At 47.5% G+C, this 27,902-nt stretch overlaps 1 protein-coding gene across 7 annotated transcripts in view; it reads right to left on the bottom strand.

Moving 5' to 3' along the window:
- Positions 1-27,902, bottom strand: part of MACF1 (microtubule actin crosslinking factor 1) — a 286,862-nt gene that overhangs the window by 231,888 nt on the left and 27,072 nt on the right. The gene's annotated exons all lie outside the window — the stretch shown is intronic.

Genomic DNA, 27,902 nt, shown 5'->3' with positions numbered 1-27,902 from the left:
CTAAACAATTTCTGCATTACAAGGAGTAAAAGGTGAGCACAGAATTTCTCTTCTGTAGAACTGGTTACAGAACCATTCACAGGCACCACTGAAGTAGAGCCACTTCTGGCTTTCATCCTCCCTCGCATCCCCGTCCCACAGTAGGCTGACACTGACAAAGCTGTCACACTCCTTCCTGGAAAAGAGTCATTGTATACTGGAGCCTTTAACACTGTGGCATAGGACTGGGCAGCTTTGCCAGGCCCACTGAAGCAATTGGCAAAAGAACTCTTTATCATTTACAAGAGTGGTAAACACGGAGAATGCAGTCATCGTTGCAACCACCCTAGAAACAGGTCCTCTTTCTATCTTTACATGAGACAGAGAGGAGAGGATATTTGCCCACAGCCACACAACAGGTCACATCTGGGAGCTACAGCCACAGGAACCCCCCCCACACACACACACACACACCGCTGCCAATCCAAAAGCCCCTTTTTCAATAGCCACAAAGGAGCTGGCAAAGCCAAAATAAAACCCAGAAAATGTATCTAAAAATCAAAGCTCCCCCTCCCCCGGAGTATTATTCCACTGATAAATGCAGCCTAAACCAAATATGGGTGGTGGGAGGAAGCTGGTTTTCACTGAAAATGAGTTTTCATTCTATGGAACAAGGAAATAACCCTCTCGCTCATGACATACTGAGTCATTCATACTCGTTCTTGCTCGAGAAGACACGATTCATCACCCCAACTAGCGGGTTCTGGTTTTCCCCTCCTCTCTTATTCTGCAGTTTCAAAACCCATGCAGTCCCGCCAGTCGTGATTTACTGTCACAAACCTGAATCATGCCAACCTAACTTTCTGTCTCTCTTGCAGTATAATCACCATAAAATGAGCAGCAGTCAAATGCTACAGGCCAGCCTGGCACCATGGAAAGAGAAGGGGATGTGGGCACCAGCTGCCATGCCAGTTCAAGGATAGACTCAAACACTCACAGCCTGAGTCACCTTCTCAGGGTCCATTTCTGTCTTCAGCCAGGGGGGCAATGACCCCAAAAGGTATTTGCAAGGAGTGCAATTGTTGGTCGCTGCTACTGAGAACATTCCAGTACATCTCCCAGCAGGCAGAACGTTTCTCCACATAGGAGTGGGGATAAACCAGAAGTGGATTCCAGACACGAGAAAACTGGACAACATAGGAGTCCCTCAGAGTTCTGCATGTGTCTCTGTAGTCACACAACTGATATATATTCATTTTATGAACTGCCTTGGTTAGCAACTAGCATGCTGCAGGCAGGGTGGGCCAAACTCCCAATCTTCACTTTCTAGATGACACTGTCAAAAACTCCTTTTTCCACAGCGGAGGAACAGGGCAGTCACACATCTGAGATGGCAACAGGAAAATCTAGTTTGAATTCGGCCCACTGGCTTCTAGTTGCTGACCCCATTGTACAGCCTCGGGTCAATTCCTCAAGCTGTGAAACCAACAGTCATTAGCACTGCGGCCTCCTGACAGGCTGCTGGGAGGATGACCCAAATAAAGCCCAGGAAGTCCGCAGGGTTAGAAATTGCTAAACAACTAAAGGTCAACTGGCCCAGGTTCCATTTCTGTTTGATGAACCGTAACTCATGAAAAGGAAAGAAAAAGCTTTGCCCCTTTATATTTTATTTTGCTTAATTCTCCTCTCTTCCACTTTATCCTCTCAACAGCTCTGTGAGGTAGGCTAGGCTGAGTGTGTAGGATTGGCCCAAACTCATCCAACAAGCTTGCAAAGCAGAGTGGGGATTCAAACATGGATCTACCAGGTCCTAGTCTGGCACTCTAACCTCTAGGCTACACTGTCTCTCTCCTTTCCAGTAACTGCATTGACTGGGAAGCACCATTGTTAGCAGTGAAGAATGGGCATTTTGGCCATAGCCAGTTACACTGGGGCAGGAGGGCAGATTCTTGACTGAGGCCAACAGCAGAGGAACTTTCACCCAGCAGTTTCACTAGTACTACCACCATTCTGTAAATGTTCAAGGTTCATTCACAAGTGCAATGCCCTGGCATCTCCCCTTGCTTGGCTGGGCCTCTCTGTTCCCAAAGCCATCATTCCCACACACGCCGGTATTCTGCCTGCCCTTATCCCTCAGGGCACCCCAGTATGGGAACTAGGGAGGAGCAGAGGTGTGCCCAAAGCTGCAAGGCTGAAGCGAAGGAAGAGCACCAAGCCCTATTGCATCCAAACAGGCTCTGCTGGGTCTCTGAACCAACTTCAGGGCTCGGTTGAAGGAACAGGCCTCTCAGCCTACAACCTGGGCAACTCCTTCCAGCTTCCCTCAGTCACGGGGCAGTTCCCAGCCAGGCTTCCCCAAGGGATGGGAAGCAGATATAAGCTTCTTGCCTCCAGGAAACCCCCAAAGCTGGACACCTTGTGGTCACCTAAGATGATAATAATAATATGAATGAAATTAGCAGGAGGGCCACAAAAGCACATTCTCCATCCCCTCGACATAACTTCACTTCAAGCTGCTCTGGGGTTTCTTCCTCATCAATGTTGTTGTCTAGGAGCCAAGTCCTTGAGCCTTGCTCCAGCACAGAAGAGGTGTGGGTGGGCATCGACCACCTGCTGCCTATCACGTTGGCCTTTCCCCTCTTCTTGGGGTTGCCAACCTCCAGGTGGGGCCTGGCGCTCTCCTGGAACTACAACTGATCTCCAGACAACAAAGATCAGTTTCTCTGGAGAAAATGGCAGCATTTGGAGCATGGACTCTATAACATTATACTCTATTGAAGTCTCTCCCCTCCCTAAACCCCACCCTCCACTCTCAAAATCTCCAGGAATTTCCCAACGTAGAGTTGGCAGCCCTGCCCAGCCTCAATCACTGTGGCTGCCTCCTTCACTTTGTACCACAAATTCCTTATCTTGATACTCGCCGTTGTACAGCCGTCACCACCAGACATGCAAAATGTGGACAATCTTTTGTGTGCCCAACTTTACCACGAGCCTCTGGTTCACATTTTACACTGTGAGGGATTTATTTATTTATTAAAACATTTATACCCTGCCTACACACGTGGATCAAGGCAGCATACAACAACAGTTTAAAAACATTTCCAAATAAATCAAAATAAAACAACAGACCCCAAGTTTCTTGAGTCCTGTGGCTACTCTCGGTTTCCCACTGAGATTCCTGCCTTTTAAAAATTTAAGTCATATAATAGTGACTGTGCTTATATACTGCTCTCCTAGACAGATTAGTGCCTCACTCAGAACAGTGAACAAAGTCGGTATTATTATTATCCCCACAATACAGCTGGGGAGGTGGGGCTGCAGCCCACCCAAGGTCACCTGCTTAGCTCATGGCAGCAGAAGGATTAGAGCCAGCAGAGTGCTGATTTGCAACCCGACCACTTAAATATTATGCTTGAGCATGCCCTCACACACACATGCAAACACATACATGTGCATGCAGCAAGCAAGGCGGCAGAAGGCATGCACGCATACACTCCACCCTCCTACAAGCACTGGCAAGCACAGGAGACAGCATGCCACACAAGGCCTCCTTGCTCTCTGGTTTCAAGCCAGCAGCCATGGGAAAGACAGCCGAGAAAGCAAACCCTGTCATCTCTGGGCTGTAAAAAGCTTAGCTTGGTTTCTTGGGCTGGTCCACCCCTCCTTTCCAAGCCAGTTCAGCTTGTATGTCCTCACCCACCCACTGTTCCCCCTTGGAAACACCTTTCACTGTAAGGGAGTCACACCTGTCTAGGAGGCAAAAAAGCCTCTGCAAAGCGGCAGAGATGCAGGCATGAGCTGGTCGAGGCCAGGTGGGATTTTCTGTCAAGGACAGCAAGCAGATGTAAGAGTCTCTCTCCCAAGGCGAAGCTGCTGCAGCCAGGTTCAGTCAACAGCCTTTATGCTCTCACTCTCAAGGAACCCTCAGGCACTGTGGCGCAAGGTCAGAGCAGGCTGCCTGCCTCACCCAGGGGACCAAAAGGGTCGCTGGTGTAGACCCCATGCAGCTGACACTTCTGGGGTCAGTAAAAAGGTGTTTTCAGAGGATACAGCTTGAGCTCCAGCACCCCTTGTTTGACAAACTGGGCACAAACAATTACGACACACCCATTCATATCAGTTGCAGGATTGGCCGTGTGCTGGCCCAATGCTGACAACAGTTATATTTAATGCTGCTCTCTGACAACCTACGGACATTGATTGAACATCTTCAGAAAAATAACAGCAACTCATGATAGAGGAAATTTCCATAAAATACTGGAGGAGGGGAGATCAAGGGTGTTTGGACAGCAGACTGTTTATTTAGGCAAGACTTTAAAACCTTCTATGATCTTTAGGAAGGGCATGTAGAGCAGGTATTAACTCTCAAGGAATCTCCTCCAGTCCAGAGCCCTTTCTGAACAGTCTTCCAGTTACTCCAGTAAGTGGCAAACCAACCACAGGGGAAGTTGGTGTTGCCAATAGTCTGGTAGCATTAAAATATTTTTGAAGACGCCACACAGAGAATATCCTTTCTTTCTTTTTCACACCCTTCGGAAGCATCAGCTCTTGGAAGAGGCCAAAACCCTGTCAGCCACACAACGGCTTTTGGAAACACAGATCGGAACTCGGAGAAACCCCGGTGGGAACTTATGGGAATCAAGGACTTAAATGTTCAGCATCAGTTCCTCCTTTCAACAGCCTATTCATGCAAAAAAAAATTCTGACAGCACATTATTTATCAGTATTATTACTGTTATTAATTAAAAGGGCTCTGTCTTCATCATGAAACCACAGACCCGAATGGTGTAGTGGTTAAAGTGTTGGACTCAGGCCTGGGAGGCCCAGGTTTGAATACCCACTCAGCCATGAAGCTTGCTAGGTGACCTTGGGGCAGTCACACCCTCTTAGCCTAACCTACCTGACAGGGTTGTTGTGAGGATAAAATAGAGGAGATGAGAAATGATGTGAGCCTCTCTGGGTCCCCACTGGGAAGAAAAGGTGCTTTCTCTGCAGTAGCCCCCACTTTATGGAATGGCCTGTCTGAGGGGGTCAGGAAAGCCCCTACTCTCCTGGCTTTCCACAAATTAAGCAAATCTGAATTATTCAGGAGGTCTTTCTACCCAGATTACAGGACTATGTCATAAGAAACAGCTCAGAGAGATGCCTTGGTAGGGATAAGGACTGAACACTTCACTATTGGGTATTGTCTGTTGATGTAGATATGAACTTACTAGTGAATTTCCACCCTGCTACCATTCCCTGAATGCACTGTTGTTCCTTATTGTACTTTGCTCAGTGAATGTCCTAGCTGTCAATTATACTGTATTTTCATTTACACTGTTGTAATCCACCTTGGATCTCAGAGACAAAGGCGGATTACAAATATTTAATTTACTTTGAATTTCTATCCCACCCTCTCCGCGAAGGACTCATGATAAGTAAAGTAAAAAGTTAAGTTAAGTAAATGAAGGAAGGAAGGTAGATCTTTTTGAGAGAAAAAGGGAAGAAGTTTAAAGATTCCCAGATGGGATGCATTTAAAAGCCCTTCCACCAAACATGCAAAGAAGTTCCCAAGATGAAGGGCCTTGGCATGAAAAAAAATCATATTTAAAAACTTGCGATCCCAATGAATTGGCTCAGCGGAGAAGAGGTCACCTGCTGTGGTATGGGCTGAGGATAGAAGATGTAGCATTTGCAGACGTGACACCAGTCTGGGACGGCCAGGCAGTCTTCCGCACACAGCTTTTGAGTCCCATGGAAGAAAAGGATTACTAACGTAATTAAAATACGATAAAAGTGTTAACTGGAAGCAGGCTGAAACTAAGTGGGAACCATGAATACCCTGGAAGAGCAGTCAGTCTTGAGCTATAGAGCTCTTCTTGCAAAACAAAAAGGTGGCTAACAAACAGCATATCAGCGTTCCTTTGCTATTCCCCGGCTGCTGCTGAAGAAGCATGTGTAACTCAAAAGCTTGCACATCGACCAAACCCAACAGAAGAGATTAACTTTAGGGCATAATTCCCAAGGATCTAAAGCAGACAAGAGTAAGTAAAGGATCACAATATTTGTCATTCACTGCAGAACACTTTCAGACAAGTAGAGTTGGCTCAGACAAGAAGATGCTATCTCTACCTGTTTGAAAGGATGGATTTTTCCATAAAGTCATACAACAAGCAGCATCAAAAGGTTATGGCATTCCCGAGGCGCGTGCTGGTTTGGCTGACTTGCTTGGTTCTCCACCATGCACAGGCACCTTGCTTGGCCCTCTTCCTCTGCAATACAGAGAGCAGATATGTGGAGTTCCTGGCCAAGAATGACCAAACTTCTTTATGGGACCTCCCCCATGCCAGACTTCTGATTCTATACTGCTCAGGACACATCTGACCACTGCTTGCTTTGGAGATGATACATTGCATTCAATCTATCCACTCTGGGGCCACAGTGCCCTTGACCTGTACTGTTTTTATTGAGGACATTCTTTTTATGCTGCAAAGAAGCTCAGGGCAGCATAACATGATTCTCCTATTCTCCTGAATAGTTCTGTTTTGCATGGTTTGTGGAAAGCCAGGAAATTGGTGGCTTTCCTGACCTTTTCAGGCAGGCCATTACATAAGGTAGGGGCCACCACAGAGAATGCCCTTGCAAGGCCAGCCCCCTTCTGCCAGGCTCTCCTCCAGCTCCCACTAGCTTCCAATGACAATACAGCACTTCCAACCTGCACCTTGGTCTGCCCTGCACTGTGTAAGATTAGTCAGTATGATTGCCATTACACGAATAGGGAGCAGAGGTCAACAGTGGCATCCAAGGTCAATGCTGGAAGGCCCCCACCTAGCCAGATTTTTTAAAATAGTGGCAAAGCTATTCCTCCCCAACCAAAGTGCACTGAAAGTGGACTGAAGTGCATTATTCAGTATGTATGAACACTGTACACTTGAGCAGTGAAAGGTTAGGAAAGGACAGGGAGTGTCTTGGTTGATCTTGTGGCCAAAAAGAAAGGGAAAGCAGGATTTCCTGGGAAAGAGAGAGAGAGAGATAAGGTATTGAAGCTATAGTCCAAAAGCAAAAGACGACCCCCGATGCTTTCTATCCCCCCCTCCCTTTAAACTGCCCCTGGCAGCACACCACTGCAACAAAGCTTTAGCATTTTCTTCAGGAGGAGAATGAAGCCAAACTTGGACACTGATCCCCAAACAAGCAAAGGGAGTCGGTAAAGGAAAGTCCTTGAACCTCAAGGGCAAAGGAGTGTTGAAGAGCTGCAACGATTCCCACCCGCTGGGTAGTGGGGTGGACTGCTTCTGAACTTTCCAGCTACACTCACAGGGCTTTCTCTCATGCTCACAATGGGCTGACTAAACTGAAAAGCCCAGAGTGGAAGAAATCTTGGCAAAATTGGAAAAATGCCATTTGCTCTGAGCAATGCACCAAGCAACCTCTTTATCTTGCAAGGTCCAACCGGCTTTTCTTAGTCGTTTTTTTTGCTTATGCTAGTCCCTTCTTGAAGACAACATCCCTGACAATGCAGAAAACTCCCAGAATGGAAACAAACCTGTACAGTGTCAAAACAGCACACAATTCTGGGCTAAATTCTCCCTCTCTCATTCACGCTCAAAGTTCATTATCCACGGTTTTTGCAACCACAGATAAAGCCTCGTGTTTTCATGCAGGCTTATCAAGGTATAAAACAAACGTCTGCCTAGATCAGAATATCTCTAACAAGTGAGATATCAAAATTTTCCCCCTACCTCCACACTGGCTGAAGTAAGAAGTGGATTCTGATTTTTTTTTTTTAAAGTTTGGCAGCAGGTCACTAGATTGAGATTCTACGAGTGGCCTGCTGGTGGCAACGGAGAGTAAACCTTTATTGGTGAAAGGAAACAGAGGAAGCGGGGAGAGGTGAATGCTCCATTGTCTAGCAGTCAGACCTTGGTGTCTGACGAAGGGAGCTCTGACTCTCGAAAGCTCATGCCCTGGAAATCTAGTTGATATTTAAGGTGCTACTGGACCCGAATCTTAGAGTGTAAACAAAAAAAAAGTCCATGGGGTCATTTTACCACACACTCAATGCTGGGCTGCCCTAGAAGACATCCCCAAAATTGCAAGTAGTTCATGTGGTCCCTGATTATTACTGGGAGCCAGATTAAAGGAATACTTCTCACCTTTGAAAAAGCTATATCGCCTGCCAAATTATTTCCGAGTTCAATTCAAGATGCTCTTTATTGCCTTTAAAGCCCTTCACAGGCTGGAGCACACAAGTCCACCTCTTTCCATTTGTCCCCATGTGCCAACTGCAATCCTCAGGCTGCTGCCTACAGATGTTGCCCTGCTCAGGGTAGCCCACCGGGCATCCCCCAGAGCCTGTGCCTTTCCCACAGTAGCTCCCACTTTGTGGAATGGAATCCTTGAGGAAGTGGAGGAGGAGCACAGTTTGTAGGAATTTTCAGGAGCTCTTTCAGGGCCATTCTATTTGCCAGGGCTTTCAATGAGACTACACATATCTTTTAAGGGAGAGGGGATTACCTCTGGTTTTATTTATTCTGGATGTGTTTAATTTGTGATTTGTAAACCACTTTGAGCCATGAGGAAAAGCAGGACTCATATTTTACTCCGTCTTTCTCCTCAATGGGGACCAAAGCAGCTCACATCTTCTGCTCTCCTCCATTTTACCTCACAGAAGCAGCTCTGTGAAGTAGGGTAGGCAGGGCAAGTGTGACTGGTCCAGGGTCACCCAGTAAGCTTTGACAGTGAAGTGTGGATTTGAATCTGGGTCTTGGTTAGTAATTGGATAGGAGACCTCCAACAAAGACCAGGGTTGCAGAGGCAGTCAATGGCAAACCACCTTTGATAGTTTCTTGCCATGAACACCCTGCCATATGTCAGCTATGACTTGACGGTACCACTCACTCACTCACTCACTCACTCACTCACTCACTCACACACACACACACACACACACACACACACACACACACACACACACACACACACACACACACAGATCCTAGTCCAACACTGCTGTTGTTAATGGCCTCTGTATTTCTCGATTTACATATGAATTTTACATAATTACATCTCATTCCGTACTTCCTGCATTTTAGTGCCCCTTGAGCCTGTTGTTTTTCCATAGTAAGGATCCACTACTTTGCATCTAATGAAGTGGGCTCAAGTCTACAGAAGCTCATGCTAGAATAAAACCTTGTTAGCTTTGCTGCAGGACATCAATACAGCCCCTCCTCTGGAATGGTTGGATTTTGGAAGCACTTTATAAAAGACACCATCTATGCAAATATTTTTTGCAGAAAAACATGTGCACTGGAACACACAGAAAGAGATTTTGCCACATTAGACAAATGGGGTCCCCCTTCAAAGCTGGCTTCCCACGGCATGGATGCGTTAGATCTTAGGGAACATAGATGTTCCCCTCCCTATTCTGAAATGTAATAAAATTTCCTCCTAACCTGTTGCAAAGCAATCTCCTGGCCATACCTGCTGAACTGGCTGAGCCTGTGGAACTCTCCACAAGCAGCTTAGTCCACAGAGCAATTCGGGCCAGCTAAGAAACCAGAGCTTCCCCAAGGACACCGTTGCTCAACCACTTTCCTTTTTAACAGCAGCCCCCCAAAAATCCACTGAAAAATTCCAGATCACATCATTTCTTTTCATAGCAATACATATTCTCTATATGTAACTTGCACGTGGCACAGATTGAAAAGATTCTCACAGTGGCTAACAAAAACACAAAATTAACTTTTGCCCTCCCCACCCACAAAATGTAAGACCTCATTGGTGGGCTCACAGCAATAATTGCTTAGAGGATGCATACATTAAGCCCCTTCCTGCCTGGACTAGAGATCTTGAATACCCTGAAAGCCTGGCTGGAAAAAGCCCGGAACTGCTTTGCCACAGAAGTTGCCCTTTATTTGGATGACAGATGCTTCAGCACCATATTTCCACCAGCACATGAGAAAAACACACCAATATAAAACATCCCCCTAAGAAGAACACACAGATTGAGTTGATTTGTTTATTTCATTTACTTCATCTATACCCTGACTTTCCCCCTATTTTGTAAGTTGCTTTGGACAGGTTCCTGGAGAATCAACAAAAAAAAAATCTAAATAAAGTAAACTGGGACCCAAAGCAGCTTACAAAGCAGTTCATTCTCCTCTCCTCCATGTTATCCTCACAACAACCCTGTGAGGTAGCTTAGGCTGAGAGTATGTGACTGGCCCAGATCACCCAGCAGGCTTCAATGGCAGAGCGGGGATTCAGACCCAGATCAGAGTCTGACACTCCGACCACCGTACCATGCTGGAGTCCCCGATGAGTCAAAAGGGCATCTCTAAAGATGGAGAAGACAAAAAAAGAACTAAAAGTGGCCTGAAAAAGGTTTCACTTCCCATGTAGCAGTTTCCTCCACGTCACCCTCAGCTGTCTAGGGAAAAAAAAACACCATTGTCTGTCTCCGGTCTTAGTAAGAGTCTGCAGCCATGTAGGGTTTTTTTAAGCTTAGGCAGGCACCATGAATTGTGCCTAGAATTCTAAAATTCTAGAATATCAAAATCTTACAATGGCACTCACGCGCACACACAGACAGAAATCTAAGCTGGACCATAAAGGACTACCACTTAGAATGATATCATTTGTTGTTCAGGGTCTCCCAAATATCAAGAGCTAGCCCAAGGGGTCCACCACCCTACATGCCTTGAAGCCAAATAAGATTTGCTGCCTATCTTCATCTTGTAACCTCACGAACTCTGCCCCACCAAAACTGCAGCCTGGTAGCCCATCTATCACAGTTCAAAAATTACTTGGGCCCGTCCTCTCTCCCCTTACTGGTCCCCGTACCGAGGCAGCTTTTCATGAAAAAGCAGCCATGGCTCCCTAACACCCTGATGCTCACACAAAATGATGTGGGCACTTTGTTAAAAATGCCAGGAATCCTCTCCAAGCTTTCCTTTTCTCAGTGCAAACAGAACTCGCTACATTTTTATGACCTAGATTTTTCAAGGCTTCCATCCAGCAATCCCTCTCCCTGCAGCAGCGCAGAGCAAGCATAGCAGGCGCTACCAAGACATGCTCCCACCGCTGCCACCACCTGCCTCAGGCCATCAGGTCCTGCCCATGCCAGCCCAGGCAGCTCCCTCTGCCTTCACAGCCCCCACAGAGCCCAAGAGGAAGCTGCTACCACTGCATCCCAAGAGCATGCCAGCCACAAAGCTCCAGCAGCAGCCCCAAGAGCAGCCCACGTGTGCACGCATGGCCCTTCATTTATTTTATTTTATTTATTTCAAATTTGTATTCCGCCCTCCCCGCAAGCGGGCTCAGGGCGGATACCAACATATTAAAAATACAATTAAAATACAATAAAAATTCATATTCATTAAAAACAACACATTTAAAACAAGATGGTGGACAGCCTTCACAGGGAGGGTTTTATACACCCCTTTTTCCAGGCCGGCGGAGGCCCTGCCTTAGCCATATGCCTGGTGGAACAACTCTGTCTTGCAGGCCCGGCAAAAAGATAGTAAGTCCTGCCGGGCCCTGATTTCAGCAGACAAGAGCATTCCACCAGGAGGGAGCCAGGACCGAAAAGGCCCTGGCTCTAGTCAAGGCTAGGCAGGCCTCCTTGGGGCCAGGGACCACCAACATGCGACAGAACAGCAGCAAAATGTCATACAATCTCTGGGCATTCACCACACGATTTACACACACACCTACACACCAGCCTAGAGTTTGTGCTACAATTCAGGGTAATTCTTCAGGGCTGACAATCATTTCACACAATATGATTTACGGAATTTGATTTTACCACATCTGCTATCTTAGACATGAAAGCAGTAACCAAATGAATGGAAGCCTGTTTTTCAATGGCTGTTAGACATGGACATTTAATGAAACCTCTGGTACAGTTCCCCTTCCTCAGAGGAGGTTGGGGAGGGGGAGACTCCTCTACACCTGGATTTTAGGAAAGGCTGCAAAACAAAGGTGTTCCAGTAGGGCTGCCAACCTCCAGGTGGTGGGTAGATGTCTCCCAGAATTACAGCTGATCTCCAGACTAAAGAGATCAGGCTCACTGGAGAAAACTGATGTTTTGGAGGGTGCACTCCATTACATTATACCCTCTCCAGGCTCCACCACCCAAATCACCAGGAATTTCTCATCCTAGAGCTGGCAACACTATGTGCCAGAGAGCTTTGGGGGCAGTCTGAACTTGGGCAGAGGGGGAGTCTCTTCCAGTGGAAGAGGGCATAAGGTGTTTCTAGACTGGCTCTAATGTTCTATCTTTTGTCTTTCATGTTTGTTTGATAAAGTTTTCACATGGTTGTTACCTGCTTTGGGGCCTGAGATGCTCAGAAGACAGCCACAAATATTCTAAATAAATAAATAAATAAAACCAAATACCAAGGCCCACAGCAGGGGATGACCACAGGGTCCCTGCTCTGCTTGCAAGCCCTTGGCTGGTCACTCTCAGACAAGCTTCAGCTTGACAGCCCCTTTCTCTCATCTCCCAAAGCAGTTCTGTGTCACTTTCTAGATACTGCACATTTCAGCCCTCGACTTTGTACCAGATAAAGTGGCCCAGGGCAAAAACCAGCCATGTGAAAACATAGCACATGCCAAATAGAGAGTTCACAGCTGTGCAAATCCCCCCATGTGTACTTTTTCACAGGGGCCTGTCTTTCCTGGTTAGGACTTCAAAGTTCCTGGTTGACTGAAGTGAGACCTGAAAAGCTCCCAAGCCACTGACCCTTAACGTTGTCGCAAAGATCCCACGCCTGTGAGCAGCCCCTGGATCAAGGGAAAAAATAGCCTGCTAAACGGGCTTATTCACTTGGCCTGTGGCTCTGTGGTTTCTCAACAAAGACACTGCTAGGAACCCACACATGGCCACATAATGTGCAAATGCCGCATCAGATAAACACACCTAAGGGTTATTATTTTATTATTATGTAAAACATTTATACGCTGCCTTTCCACCCAAGCAGAATCCCGAAGGTAGCAGATTACCCTCTCTTTCCTTCAGCATTCTCAAGCCCATCTTTTTCTAGAATGCTTAGATTCAATCTTCCCCAACCCACTCACCTAAAACAAAGGCTGAAATACATAGAAGGACATTGGCTGTTTTCTCCCTCCTCACCAGCATAGCCATTGCTCTAAAATCTTGATTCTTCCTCTCCCCACACCAGTGAAACTTCTGCGAGTTCTTTGGGACCGGTTCCTGACTTTTTTTTTTTTGCTTGCTTGTGTCAAGTTTCATGAGAGTGCTGCACAAGTCATAGCTTTTAAAATCAGCTGAAACTTTCAGGGGATTATGGAGGGTTCTCTGTCAGCTGTGATATACAGAGGAGAAAGGACTAGTAGGGAGTATTTAGGCATGGAGGACAGCAACGAGGGAGTCATGGAGGCAGACAGGAATGAGCGAACCCGATGGTGACTGGCCGAGAAAGGGGACGAGGGTTCTTCAGATGCAGACAGCACCGAGAGGACGTGGGCTGGCAGAAAGAAGGGGGTGGTGGCAGTTATGTTTGGGATGAAGAAAACCAGAATGACACACACACACACACACACACACACACCAAGCAGCAGGGCAAAGGGAGCTCAGGAAGCCGCAAAGGAGGATAGAAAAATGCCTTCTGGACAGGAAGTGGCGGGAACCTGGAGACCATGAGACACAGAGGGAATTGTCCCAAGGAAAAAAGGCGGGGGGAGGGTGGCTTTTGTGGCGCTCTCAAAGGCCTCGAACGTGAGCAACTAATTACTACTTCCAGCAGAGCCGCAAAAACTGCCAGTTTGTGGGGGTTCCCCATGGAAAGCCTAGCAGTTTTAAAGTGGATCTTCACCTTCATTTCCAGCCTGCCACCCAGAGATTTTTCTGCTTCAGATCACGTAAGACTCCCCTATACCACACACACACACACAGAGATGTGGAAGAGATCTTCTCACTAAGATAGACTTTGCCCAGGTCCAGTACTAGCGTTGCCAGGTCCAGGTTGGGAAATTCCTGGAGATTTGGGGGGTGGAGCCCGGAGAGGGTGGGATTTAGGGAGGGGAGGGGCCTCAGTAGGGTATAATGCTATAGCATCCACCCTCCAAAGCAGCCATTTTCTCCAGGGGAACTGACCTCTTTGACCTGGAGATCAGTTGTAATTCCAGGAGATCTCCAGCTACCACCTGCAGACTGGCAACCCTACTCAGGGCCCTTCTGGAACAGGGCAGCTTGATATGCCTGAAATCTGTGGCTTTGGGAGCACAGAAATCACTTGTGCAAAGCACCTGTTGCCAGTAGGTTTCCCAGGTGCCTGCTGGTGGCGGGCAAACTCCCAGAGATTTTCCCCTCGTCCACTGATCGCCCAGCGATCATCAGGAAGGGGATACACTCCTGGAAGTTGCCCAGCACCTCAGGAGCGCGTGGTGTGCACACACTCCACACCAGCATGGTGACATCACTTCCGTAAGTGACATCATCACACAGCCTGCAGGAGCGTTTCCACGCTTTGTTTGGGGCTGATCTGGGCCCTAAACGGGCTAAATTGGCCCCGTGCAGAGCACAGGAGCACTCGTGCAGCTGGCATGGTGACATCACTTCCAGAAATGACATAATCACACTGGCTCTGGGGTGCGTTCCTGCAAAAGAAGACCTGATGCTCTTCACAAAGTAAGTGAGGGGTACCTGGAAACCCTAACAGTGACATACTGAAAAAACAATATACCTCCGAAAAGCAGGCACACAGTTACCCTAACACAAACTTGTGCATAAGACACTCAGCATGGCATTTACAGAATTTGCTGTAAGATACAGTGAGAGCACTAGATTGAGTGCCTTGGTTTTGAAGCCTTCTAAGCCATGTGCCCTGATTCCAGGGGAGGGGAGAAAGATGCACAGGCCGTGGAAGTTTTCTGTTGGACTCTCTGAGCCCTTCAAACTGACAGTCTTATAGTGTAGCTTTATTTTTGCTGCCCCTGAGAAGGATGAGAGTTGACGTGTGACTTATTCAAACCATCAGCTCCCCTTCCAGCATGGTGCCTGCCTGGACCACTGCCCAGGGCACACCACTGACCAGTCCAGTGGGAGGCTATTAATAAGGATGTCCTACCCTCCCACAAAACAAACGAACAGTGGCTTAGAAGTGAAACACAAAGTATGCTGCAATAAGAGCACAACCATTAACCAGAAGAACAGCCTCCAATTTGCTTGTTATCAGTATCTAGTAAAAATATATATCCTACCATCAAACTGCCTTAACCTGCATAGCCCAGGTGAGCCTGATCTCATCAGATCTCAGAAGCTAAGCAGGATTGGCTTTGGTTAGTAATTGGATGGGAGACCTCCAAAGAAGACCAGGGTTGCAGAGGCAGGTAATGGCAAACCACCTCTGTTAGTCTCTTGCCATGAAAATCCCATCAGGGGTCACCATAAGTCAGCTATGACTTGACGGCACTCTCCTCCACCACCACCTTCAAACCACCCAGAACTACTTCTCAGCCGTGCAACCTGCAAAAGCCCTCCTTTAAAAGGCTGGTCTTCATCACAAGGCAGAAAGGCAAATGGTGGGACGTGGTGAGAGGGAATCTCACAATCCTTTCTTTAGCACCCTCCCCCAACTGGCAGGGGTACATGGAGGAGGGACTTCAAATCAGGGCTGGGGTCAGCATACTTTGAGTTGGGGCAGCTGCCAGAGCTCAGGACTTATGGAGGGGCTCACACACACCCCCTACCACCAGCCTATGGGCCCTTTCCCCACCCACTGGCTTGCGGGCACACTACCACCAATGTTCCTAGCTGCATGAGACAGACGCAACAGCAGGGAAAGGCATGGGAGTGACACATGAAAGCAGACATGTGCCACACAGCACCATAAGAAAAAGAAACACAGGTGGCTGTGTGCGAATACAAGCAGACAGATAAGGAGGCATGAGCAGGCAGGCTGGTGGTGGGTAGATCCCTCCCCCCAGCACTCTTTGCCCAGGGTCCTCCAAAACCTGTAACTGGCCTTACTTCAACTGATGAAGTCGGTGTCCATTCGGGTCCATATGGAAGGGAGGCATTTTAAAGATGCCATAGCCCCAGATCATTTAAGGCTTCACAATCAGCAGTTTGAACTAGGCCCAGAATCTAATTAGCAGCCTCTGTAGATCTGAGATACACGCTCCTGGAAGTCTGCCATATTGACAATTTGGTAGCAGCATTTCAGACCATCTGCAGTTTCCATTACTGTAGTCTTTAAGGACAGCCCTATATGAAGCAGTAGTCAATCATGGCCAGCCTGCCCCCCCATATAAGAAAGAGAACAGTGAGCAAATTGGCTGAAGCTGATTAAAGGCAATCAGGGCTACCAGCCACCATTTTTACCTCCAAACTGCAGAACAAGGTTTTCAAGAGGAAAGCAACCCTATCTGATAAAGATATTGTCTTTTCCCATGCCCAAGTTAACCACATTTCCAACCAAGAGTATCTTCCTCCTCTCCGGACTAAGTTTCAGTTTCTCCACCCAAATCCAGGCCCCATCTCAGAAGTTCCCTCTGCCTCTCTAGGATGACATGAAACAGAAAGAGGTGGCTGTCACCTGCATGTGGAAGACAGCAATGCCCAGATGTCTAGATGAACCTTCCCCCAGCAGTTTCATACTGAGGTTCAACAGCAAAGGGAAAACATGAAACACCCCCATCAACTAGAGGCTCCAAAGACAATATCCTAGCACCTGTTCTTCAGGAAAGACTGAAGCCATTGCAAAGAGGCAACACCCAGTTCTGACCCAGCTAGAATTATACCATGCTTGGTGGTATGAAGCAGCCTGAATAAGCCCAGGCTAGCCCAAGCTTGTCAGAGCTTGGATGAGAGCAGGGTTGGCCATGGTAAGTGCTTAGATGAGACCAGAGTTGCTATGCAGAAGGCAATGGCAAACCACCTCTACTCATCTCTTGGTTGTGATTTGATAGCACTTAATTATTACCCAGAGGTCCCAGGCTAGCCAAATCCCATCAGACCTCAGAAGCTAAGCAGGGTAAACCCTTGGAAGGGAGACCAGCAAGGAAGAGCAGTATTGCTGTAAAGACCACCCCTGCTCCTCTCTTGCCTTGAAAACCCCATGAGGGGTTGCCAAGAGCCAGTTACAATTTGAGAGCACTTAATTATTATGGTACCAAACACCCCAAAGAGAGTTGCAATCCCTTGTCCATTTCCCAGTAAGGTTCTTTTGCCGGGGCAAGCACACAAGGCCACCTCTATCCCAACTCTTGTCTAAAGCAGACCTGAATGGATCTAAGCAACACAGTCCATGTATCTCTGTTGCTGCCACCACTGTTATGAAAAAGATCCTACTGGAATTAGCCTCTTCTCTCCTCTCCTCCTTTTTTCCTTCCTGCTTCTCCCCAACAATGTTAAATCCTCACTTTGACATCTTCACGTGCTTTCAAGGAATCCCCCTGAAAAGCTGGGCCTCCAAAGACATTCCAGAGCCAAGCCTCGCTCTGCGACCTTCCCACAGCAGCTTAGGAAAGAGGAAAGCAAGGCGAAAGAAATAGGGGGGGCAGGCAGCCTTGAATGAGGGGGCGGGAAAAAAGGGTCTTTTGCCAGCAGGACAAAAGCGGCGGTGTCTTCACAAACAAGCCTGTTATTCTAACACTAAACCCAAAGGCTACTTGGCAGCAAGGGGAAATATGAAAATGTGAGCCTTGTGGGAACCATCCATGCTTTGTTGTTTGGTTTGCTGGCGCTTTCTGCGTGTATTTTTAACAACACGCTCCACGCAGACAGGCCACCCACCTCAACACAAACACACACACGCACAGAGGCCTGCTCCAATGAATCACTGTAAAGATATTGCAGTCACCCTAGCTGAAAAGGAGCCCTTCTTCCCCCCACAAGGAAAATATTACCATCTCCCAGCACAAGAAGCAGCGAGAGACTGTGTGTATATGTTTGTGCATGTGTACATCACTCTCTCTTATGGTACAGAGGAGGGAGCAAGAATTGGACTCCACGGAGATCTGAGCAGCCTTGGACAACTGCAATCTACTTGGCAGGATTATTGTCAGGATAAATACAGGATCACTCCACTTATACTGCCCAGGCACTGAAAGCCAATCAAGAACAATAAGGGCCTCCAAAAAATTCTCTGGGATGTCTTCCGGGAGAGAAAGCTCTCTCTGCATGATGGAAAAGCAGTCACCTCTCCACACATCAGGAACACAAGAGGTAAACTCAAGTAGGCTTGCTTGGGAGAGCTTGAGGAGTTGAACAATGCGTGTAAAAAGAAAAGGGAGCTCCATGTAATTCCATTCGCTTCCAGTGCAAAAACTGCATCTTCACAGTTGCGGATAAAGAATCCCAGCAAGACTGCCTGTCCCTGGATTGGCTTTGACTGGATGCATAAATACTAGTGACACTCACGGAGGAGTAATAAGGGTTCTAGTGTGCAACGTCTGAAGCAGGGGAGGAAGCCCGATGCACATAAGCCATTCACAAAAACTGTGAGCTACATTATGAACACTGCACATCTGCTCTTGCAGATGTGTGTTCTGAGTATTCAATTCCAGGTGGAAAGGTAAAAATAAAGGACCTGGATTTACATACCTGGTGGGGGGAGGGGGAGGCATTTTACACTGCTAACTTCAAAGGTCTTCCCACTGCGAAATAACTCCATTGCAGTCAGTTAGACTACTCTTGAGGTTTCAAAGCAGCTTGCAGGGATAGCAACTAACCAAGTAGCCCATGAAAGTAGATGCCACAAATCCGCTGGTCTTTAAGTTGCCACATTGCTGTTTTAGAAGTAGGCACTGAGGAGCCAAAGCATGGAAACCTAACATGTGGCCAAATTTTAAGTTAAGGAGCTGCACAAATTCCGACTTGATCTGACGGCAGGACCATTGTTACATCCAGCTGTGTTGGTGTTTAAGGCCCTTTGAGCTCCATTGGGCAGAGGGGGAAATTACTCTTACACACAAAGCAAGCCTGACATCATTTTGCCCTAAAAAAGGAAGCACCGCCCCCAGTATCAAAAGTCCCTTACTGATGCTGCTGGAGAACCCGCCTCCTGTATTGTCTCTAACTGACTAACCAGGAAACTCCCCGGCTTTCCTCCAGCCAGACATGCTCACCAGAAACGGAGGCCTGTCTGGAACATGATGCCAGGGAGGCAAACACACTGGCCTGTGAGATTTTGCACCCCTGGAGTGTCTTGATTGAGTGGGACTGTTACCAGCTCAAAGCTGACTGGTGGCACATACAGCTGCTTTGCATGCCAGGCAGCCCAGTCTAAATGAGGAGCTGTGTTAAGTGCAAAGCCGGTCAAGCAAAATTAAATTGTGCAAATTGTGCAAGCATTTCCTTGCTTGTTTAGCAGCAGCACCATCCGTGAAGAGAAAGTTCTTGCTGAGCTCGGCTCACCCACAACACGTGCATCCCGTCTAGGGCCCCCAAGGTCTTTGCAAGCTCTCCTTCTAAAGCTTGAATTTCTTGACACCTGCAGCCCTTGGCTTTGTTTTTTTCTTAAATCCCTAGTAACAGGTAAGCAACGAGGTTTGTTTGAACCTAGAAGCAAAGTACCAGCTGACGCAGGAGAACACGTGGAAAGGAGTCACTGCTTAGCCAGCCCTGGAGAAGGTCAGTCAAAGTTGGGCAAAGGACAGAATTTTAACTCTTGCCAGTCACAAAAAATCTGGACAGGATAAGTTGCCTGACAAAATGCTAAACTAGAACCCAGGACACTGAAGATACTGTAGACCATCAAGGAAGTTTCCTCTGAATGAGAAGGAACAGCTGCTTGGGTTTGCTCACTGCTGCAGCATGAATGTAGTACCCGGTGTGGTCCAGGCTGCACCAGCTAATCAGCTGATGGGGAGGAGGGCTGCCTTGCCTTGTGACCAGGAAGTGGTACAGTTAACAGCAGCAACACATGGCCTGTCTCAGGTGTTCAAAGTGCTTCACAGAGGTGACTTCAGGAATCATAAACACCACTGGACCAGTATTCTTCTCCCCAACTGCAGGTCCGTGGCTGAAAGGCAAAGATGCCTGCCTAGAGCTGCCCTGCAAGAGGAAATGGGGACTGCACAGCCCACCCAGGTAGCTGCTCTGCTGCCTGAGCTCTCAAACAGCCATGCAGGACTGATCCCTTGGGAAAAGGCGGCAGCTCTTTCTTGCCCTTCTCCATTCTGAAAGGAACCTTCAACCTCACCGGCTGAATCCCTCTCACTCACACGTTTCCAAACACTCGTGCCAGTCCAGTTACAAGGGACCAGGATGATGGCAAAACTCAGCCCCACCCTTGGAGAACACCAAGGAGTCCCCCGTTGAGTCCTCTTATCAGAGTCAGCCACCTTGGGCAGCCCAACTGCAGCCAGTTCAAGGAAGCCTCATCACATGACTGCTCCAAAGCAAAACACGAACCAGTGGGGGGGGGCATTTATCTCTGGCTTCTCTGACCACCACTTCAGCACTCAGGCTGGAGAAAGACAGTTTTGCGAGAGCTATCATTTGCCTTATCAGGCTGTTTTTTACCAGACCTCTACTGCAGCACGTTTTGTAGGTCTTTCTCAGACACATGCAAAAAAAAAAAAAACCTTTTGACCAGGAACTGCAATGGAATGAAAGAAAAATGAAGAAAGCGACACCTCAGAACTACCCATTAACACCCTCCTCCTCTCAGGTGGTCAAGAGGTGTGCATTTCCTTCCTTTGTTCTAGATGCACCCCTCAATATGGATTTGGTGTTCTTTAATGCACGGCAACCACCCATATTGGAGACAGCTAAAGAAGATGGATGTTTTTCTCCCCTCAGTAGGAGAGGGCAGACTCTAAACCCTACTAGCAATTGCATGTAGACAGCCAAAGGCTGCTAATTAAGGCAAATTAATTAATCAGCAGGACAAGGGCACAATATTTGTGTATCAAGGGTGAGGTTTCATCAGCACCGTCCCTGTCACATAAGCGACTCTGTTCCCTGATACTGAAGCTTCCTTGGCAATGAATGTATTTGACTACCAAAACAAGTTCAGTGCACACCCACAACCAGCGGCCCTGGCAGCTATTAAGAGAAACAGAAGGAAAGGGAACCGGCGCCAAGCTCAGCCTTTCAACATCCTCATTCTCCAGTTAGAAGGATGGGGGAGGCAAGGAGATGCTATTTACAAGCCATCTTTCGGGAAACCTGATGGCAGTGGGGACATATGGCCAGGGCAGATGGTGTTTTCACCAATGACTCCAATGACCCAAAACAGCCAAGGAAAGGTTCCTTGTGCCCCAGCCCGCCTTTTCATCAATCAACAGTATCTACAGGGGTTGCAGGATCACTGCTGGAAGCTCCCAGGAGCAAGCTCACCCTTACCCAGAGATGCAGGACTGCAGCTGCAGAGCAAAAGTACAAGCCCATAGCATCTCAAAGAAGCAAAGAGCACTTTAATCAGACCTGCTCTGGCTCTCATACACACATCTAAACCGGTGTCTTAATACTGCCTCTCTCAAACATCCTTTCTTTCTCATAGCTGCCCAAGGGACTCAGGCTCAAACTTTGGCTATCCATGGGCAAGCATTTCAAACACATGCATATACTTCAGACACTGCTTTTTTCTGCACATACGTTGTTTGAGTGGAGTGCATGGAAAGTTGAGTTAGACAGACTTGGCTGAATCAGAGATTATGATCAGTGTGTACAAAAGGGAAGAGGTTTGTCCCTATACAATTTACAGGTTTACAGGTTAAGGTCACCCAAGGCATGCTGGGAAGATGGACAGGGAAAGGGCTGCTTATTTAAGATACCGGTGATCGAGTTGGAGACTAAATGAACTACTTAATCAAATAGCTCCTTCCTCCCTCCAGCTTAAATTGGATGGAACTAGTTACTTGGGGGTTGGGGGATAGAGACCTTCATGGCTGCTGCCCAATGAAACATGAGACAGGAAATTTCTCGTGGAAGATTCAGTGACCCACATCAGCTTTCCCCCAAACCACCTCCAGCACTAAAGCTATTAAAGCCAGGCTGGTTTTCCCCTGTAAATGGGAGGAAGGAAGGAAGCTGACTCTGCATCAGAACATAGCAGAAAAACTTTTATTATTAAAATACATATTTCTCACTTAACTTGCCCCCACAGTCTCAAAGGGGCTTACTATATGAAATCAACACTGCACAATAAAACAGACTTACAGTGCAATCCTAAGAAGTTATTTCAGTCTAAGACCATCGATTTCAATGGGCTTGAACTGCAGTTAACTCTGCTTAGGATTGCACTGTAAAATTCAACATAAAACAATTCCCATAGTTTCTAAACTAAGAGCCTTTCTACACGAGACATCTTACACAGAAGAGTAGTTTTAAAAGACAGAGCCAAAGGCTCTGTCAATTTCACCTCTCTCTGCACAGCCTGCAGAGATGACTCCTCAGTGGGTTTGTTAATTTCATCTTCGCAAGCCCTCTTAGGAGCGATCTCCGCCAGCTGCGTCTTTTTAAACTTCCCTTGTGTACACAGGTGAAATTCTTCCTTTACTTGAGTGTCCCTGTGTAAGATGTCTCATGAAGAGAGTAGAGAGACTCTAAGAGGTGCCTGTTAACCCCAGAGTCATAAGGCCTGGCTGGGGTTATTCAGTGGTGGTGGTGAGGAAAAAACACTCAACCCGCACCAAAGGGCTTCCAGGAGTCAATTGGAACTCAAGGCCTGGAACCTCTCTGCTAAACCTAGGTACTCTGCCCTGTCTCCACATCTCTACAAGGCCTCTCACATAAATTACATTAGCCAACTACTAATGGAGGTAAAAGTAAAGATGTAACATTTCCAGAAATTTTGAAGACTGAGGGGAGGTTCCTCATTATTATTGTTTTTCCCACAAAACAAAAGCTCTGAGATGAGATGAAATATATGCAAAACTTATTTTCTGGTCAGACCTAAACACACATTACTATTTTAAGAAGATAAGGTGCTTCCACGTGGAGACAGGAAGAGTTGCCCCCGCTTTGGAAGCAGGAGTGAACACAACAGAGGTGCACAGAGGCACACCCCATCTCTGGGCCATTTGCTGTTGTAGCCACTCAGCCCCTCGCCGTGCCCGCAATGAGAAATGTGCCAGCCCCCACCCAGCCCAGCAATTCCCCCTTCTCTCACTTTCCCCTAAACAGCTGTTATGTTTTAGAAGGCCCTCAAAAAGCTGGAAAAGGGGGAAATAAAAGGAGAGTGGGAGGTGCTGCCATTCTGAAGGCAGAGCTCGGCTCCACTCCCTCCCCTCCTCAGACTGGCAGTGGGCATCCACACAAGCAGGCACCAACATCCACCCCATGACTCAGAGCAAACTTTTGTTGTTGTTGTTGTTTTGAAAAACTGGGGGGGGGTCCTTGAGGGAAACTTTAAAAGCTATTTCCCCCATACATCAGCTGCCCTGTTTTTCTGAGCTTCTCCCACATCTTCAGGTGCACCTTCCATTGAGTTTCTATCTATATCATGCAATTCAGTATAGCAAGACTGGCAACAATGACAATCAAGATGTAGAAACAGGTTACACGTGCATGGTTTTCAGTTGTCCCAGAGCTAACTTGCTTTTGCAGGAGAAAAGAATCCTGGTGTCTTCTGTGTCAACTCCTGGACAATCTTCCGGCCTCTATTACAAGATGTTTGTGCCAATGTTTTAATATTTCCCAGAGCTTAGCAGAATTAAGTTCTGGTTTGTTTTATTGAAATTATAATGGAAGAGGGGACAATTTTCAGTTATACTGCCCTTTAACTGCTTTGCCTTGTCTTGACCATCTTCATAGTGCTTGCCCACCCCCACTTCCACCCAAAAATGTATAAGATGGGTTACTTTCATTCCTATTTCACAGTTGGGAAACTGAGGCCAAGAGGAAGTGAAGTGATTTGAACAAAGAAATGACCAAGATAAGACTTGGACGCAAGTATTTCAAATCTGGTCCCAGCCGGTAGCTACTGAACTGCATACTCGGTCTCCACTGCCTCTTGTCTCTGGCCAAGAAACCACAGCCGCTTCCTACCTTCCTTGGATCTGCAGCATGAGACACAACTTGCCATTCACACATTCTCTCATTTATTACCTAAGTGCCAAGGCCAAGTTTTCTCATCAACAGCAACGCTTGGCACGGAAGCCCTGAACCCCCAGCCCAATCCAGTCTCTAAGTAACAAAGAAAAGTCACTTAGTACATGTTCAGAAACACTGCATTACATATACATTACAGGACTGAAGCAACAGCACAAAAACAGTTTGGGGGCTGAACCTGGGCTTCAATTAAGCCTCATCTTTGGCTTGCTTGGGCCACATCTATTGCTAGTGCTAACGGAAAGACAACAGGTAACTTCCTGCAGCTCCACTCAACCAGGAAGATTTCTTCTCCCCATCCGCCAGACTCCTGGTGCTTCCCAAAAGCAGCAAGCAAAAAGGGAACATGGATGATTTTCATCAGTCTCCTTTTTATTTTGTCAGTGCAGAAGCCGCACACAGCTGCCAAGCCCACCCCGTAAATGTTGTTGGTTGGATCTGCAAGCAACAAAAGTGTCTTCTGACAGCTTCCAGCTGTTCTTTTTCCATGCAGAGCTCAAACACCAAGTGACCCATTCCCAGCAGTGGCCACTAAAAAGAGGAGCAGCTACTGGTGACAGGCCCAGGGGTGATGGAGCCCAAATCCCATACCAAATCCCATACCAAATCTTTTCGCGCACAAAAACAGGCTACATCAAGAAGTCCTTTTGTTGGAAGACATCAACGACTCCTAGGGAATATATTGGGGCCAGGGAAACAGCAAAGCCCCAAAATAATACATCGGCTGGCCAGCTTCTCCCCCAGCACTGTTTTTGTCAAAGCTTTCTCCACATTCCTCATTTTCAGGTGCCAAAAATCTCTATTTGCAGCCAAAGAACATGGCATGAGGTTCCATGGGGTGCAGTACAACACAGGAACAATGTGCAAGGGGCCAAATCAGAAGAATCATCACCTGGCCCAGAGCCATGTTCCAACAGGGACCCACCTACATCTTCATTAAGGGCTAACTCTGAGCCAGCATAAATACCTATTTGGAAGCAGCAGGAGCCAACTTTGCAAAACTGGAAAGTAATACCAGTCGGATTTAGTTAGAGAAGGGTAAAAATCCAGCCCCAACTTGAGCTCCTGAAGACAGTAGCCGTCTGAAGACAACTATTTAATACCTTTAATTTCCAAAACACACAAAAATAAAATCAGAGCCAACTGGCTACAAACCCAGAGGCCAGCCTGCTTCTGAATCACACTTGCCTGTGTGTTGTTGGAATGGGGAGGGTTATATGCGGGGGGGGCGAGAATTTTTCCAAGCCTGCCATTAATTCCAAACAGTTGCTTCACTACTTCCTTTGACTGCGTTAGAGTTTGGTTTACGCTTGATTCCCAACGCCAGCTGCATGTGGGGACAGGAGGGAAATTGCCACAACTCTTCTTACCCACCCCAAAACGCTAGGGGCCTGGATTACCAGCAGCTAAAGATCCTGCAAGTACCAAGGGGCCACATTTTCTTCTGGAAGTAACTCCAGCAACCTGGAAGCAACCAACCGTTTGTCAGGCACGAGAGAGAATGCTGCAGGAGGAAAGGCGAATGGCAGTCCCTGGCATCAGGCTAAACTAAACACAGGAGTCACCTTTGTTACACAAAAACACTTCAATCAGCTGAGAAAGAGGGAACGCCGGCGAAAGATTCCAGATAACTGGGTTTCGGTCCTGGATCCCATTTTCACCACTGGGAGTGGCCCCACAGCACATGGTTCATAAGAGAGGTGAAAGTGCCCCTGGACACGTGCAAAGTGGTTTTCAACAATTTCCAGCATTTGTAGCCAACCTCTCTTAAAAGGACTCAAGTTGCACAATTATTAGTTGACCTTCCCAGGCACCTCTCCGTCAGTCATTTACGGCATACTGAGGGACTGAAAGAGGAAAAATTTCCCAAGTGACAAAAGCTTCTCCTTCCTGGTCACACCACACAGCAATTCTTGTTCATCTCAGGAGACCTGCTACTTACAAAAATAGGCGTTCATGAAAGCTGCAGTGCAGCTCCTGCTCAAAAAGCCTACAAATCCACATTATTGCTCTTCAACCTTGGCTTGTTTATTTTTATTTATATCCCACTTTGCCGCTCACTTCCCAGACCCAAATCAGCTCCCCTCTTCCATTTCATCTTCACAAGAATCCTGATGAAATTGGCTAGGCTGAGAGTGTGACTGGCCCAAAGTCACACAGCGTGCCTCCATGGCAGAGTGGGATTCAAACCTCCCTTGCCCAACTCCCTAGTCAATACACCATGCTACCCTGCGTGGGAAATGTTCCCAGAGAATTCCATAACCGACCTCAGTCCCAATGAGGGCTGAACAGATGGGAAAAGAACCAAACTGAACTATGCAGGCTCACAGAAGCAATTAAGAGCCCTGCTAGATGCCCATGGTCAACAGGAGAGGGGGAAGAAGCAACACCAGCAAAAGTTGACTGATGAGACCTTCTGGCAAGAAGCAATATTCTCTTGGGCCCTGCAGACAGCACTCAGGGGGAGGGGGGGACTACTCAGCAGAGGAATAAATCCTGATGCACAAAAGGGGCTGGCAAACTCAGCTGTCTCCTCATCCCACCTAATCCCTTGCCCAAAATAAGCTGCTCACTGTGCCTTCAACACACATACCGCAACCAGCCTTCCAAGCACCTGCCTCTTTCCCTTGCCTAGCGCCATTTCTCCAACACCCCGCTGTGTTGCTCAGAGGCTTTATCTGCTCACTCTGGTTCCTAAGGCTCAAGCGTTCCAGGTACCTTGCAATGCTCCACATACACACCCAAGAAGCAAGGCAGCAAAAACCACCACCGAGAGCAGCAACGCAGGAGAAAAGGCAACTGTCCCCAAGAGGTCTAGGCCCAGGATGGGTTGACCTTCCTCACTATTTGGAGAACTGTGACCTTAGCAATCCATGAATAGGCGAAGCTGTCTTCCACTGAGTGAAACCCCGGACTACTCTGACCAGCTGCAGTTTTCCAGGATCTCAGGCAGGTCTTTCATACCACCTTCTATCAGAGCTTTTTAACTGGAGAGGCCAGGGATTGAACCTGGGACCTTCTGCTATGCAAAGCATCACTGAGCCATAGATCCCTCCCCAATCCACAGATGCTCTTCCTCGCCACAACTCCACCCAGGACATTTTATCCCATCCTTTCCTCTGAGGAGCTTTGCAGGTTCTCTCCCCTCCTCCATTTTAGATTAGGCTGTCACCCAGTGAGCATCATGACCAAGTGGGGATTTGAACCCCCCCCCATCTCTCTCTCTCTCTCTCTCTCTCCCCTTTACTTTGCTGGCCAAATCCAAACTTTAACTAGAAGGCGATTCATGATCCCATATCGGCAGAATGAAGCCTCCGTTTACTGGGTACTCCTGGCAGGATGAGACAGATCTGTGCGTCTCTAGCCGTTCACAGCCCGGCAGGTCATAAAAACGTTTCGATGTAAGATGGACAAAGATGTGCCAAACCACAAATCAGCACACATCAGAGTAGTTTCTCTCTCTTGCACATGCATGCGTGCACACACACTGGCAATTTAAATGAAATCAAGCAGGCTCCCCCATTAGCCTCCAGGTGCAGGAAACCATGGACAGCCCAATCAAATATCCCTCCATATGGGTATTTTGCATTTTTCTTTGCTCATTCTCTAGAGAAGCAGATGGAAAATAACTGATGATGGCTGTTGCGGGAGCAGCAGAGGAGCACCCCTATCCATTACGACTCTGGAGCAAACAGGCTGTGTCTAGGAGAATCATCTGTCCCCCTCTGTCAAGAATGCCTTGTTCGTAGTGTAACTCAACACCTCCCAAAAGTCAACCCCCAGAGACATCAGAGATTAGCAGAGACCCTGCATTCAGAGGGCAGAAATAAGCGAGGGGGGGTGAAGATGGGGCTCTATTGTTTCTCAAGTCTTTCTGAAGACCCCAGCAAGCCTCCTCCAAACCAATTCC

This window comes from Eublepharis macularius, chromosome 15 (genome assembly GCF_028583425.1).
Source record: "Eublepharis macularius isolate TG4126 chromosome 15, MPM_Emac_v1.0, whole genome shotgun sequence".
Lineage (NCBI taxonomy): Eukaryota > Metazoa > Chordata > Lepidosauria > Squamata > Eublepharidae > Eublepharis > Eublepharis macularius.
This window is presented reverse-complemented; position numbering and strand designations above follow the sequence as displayed.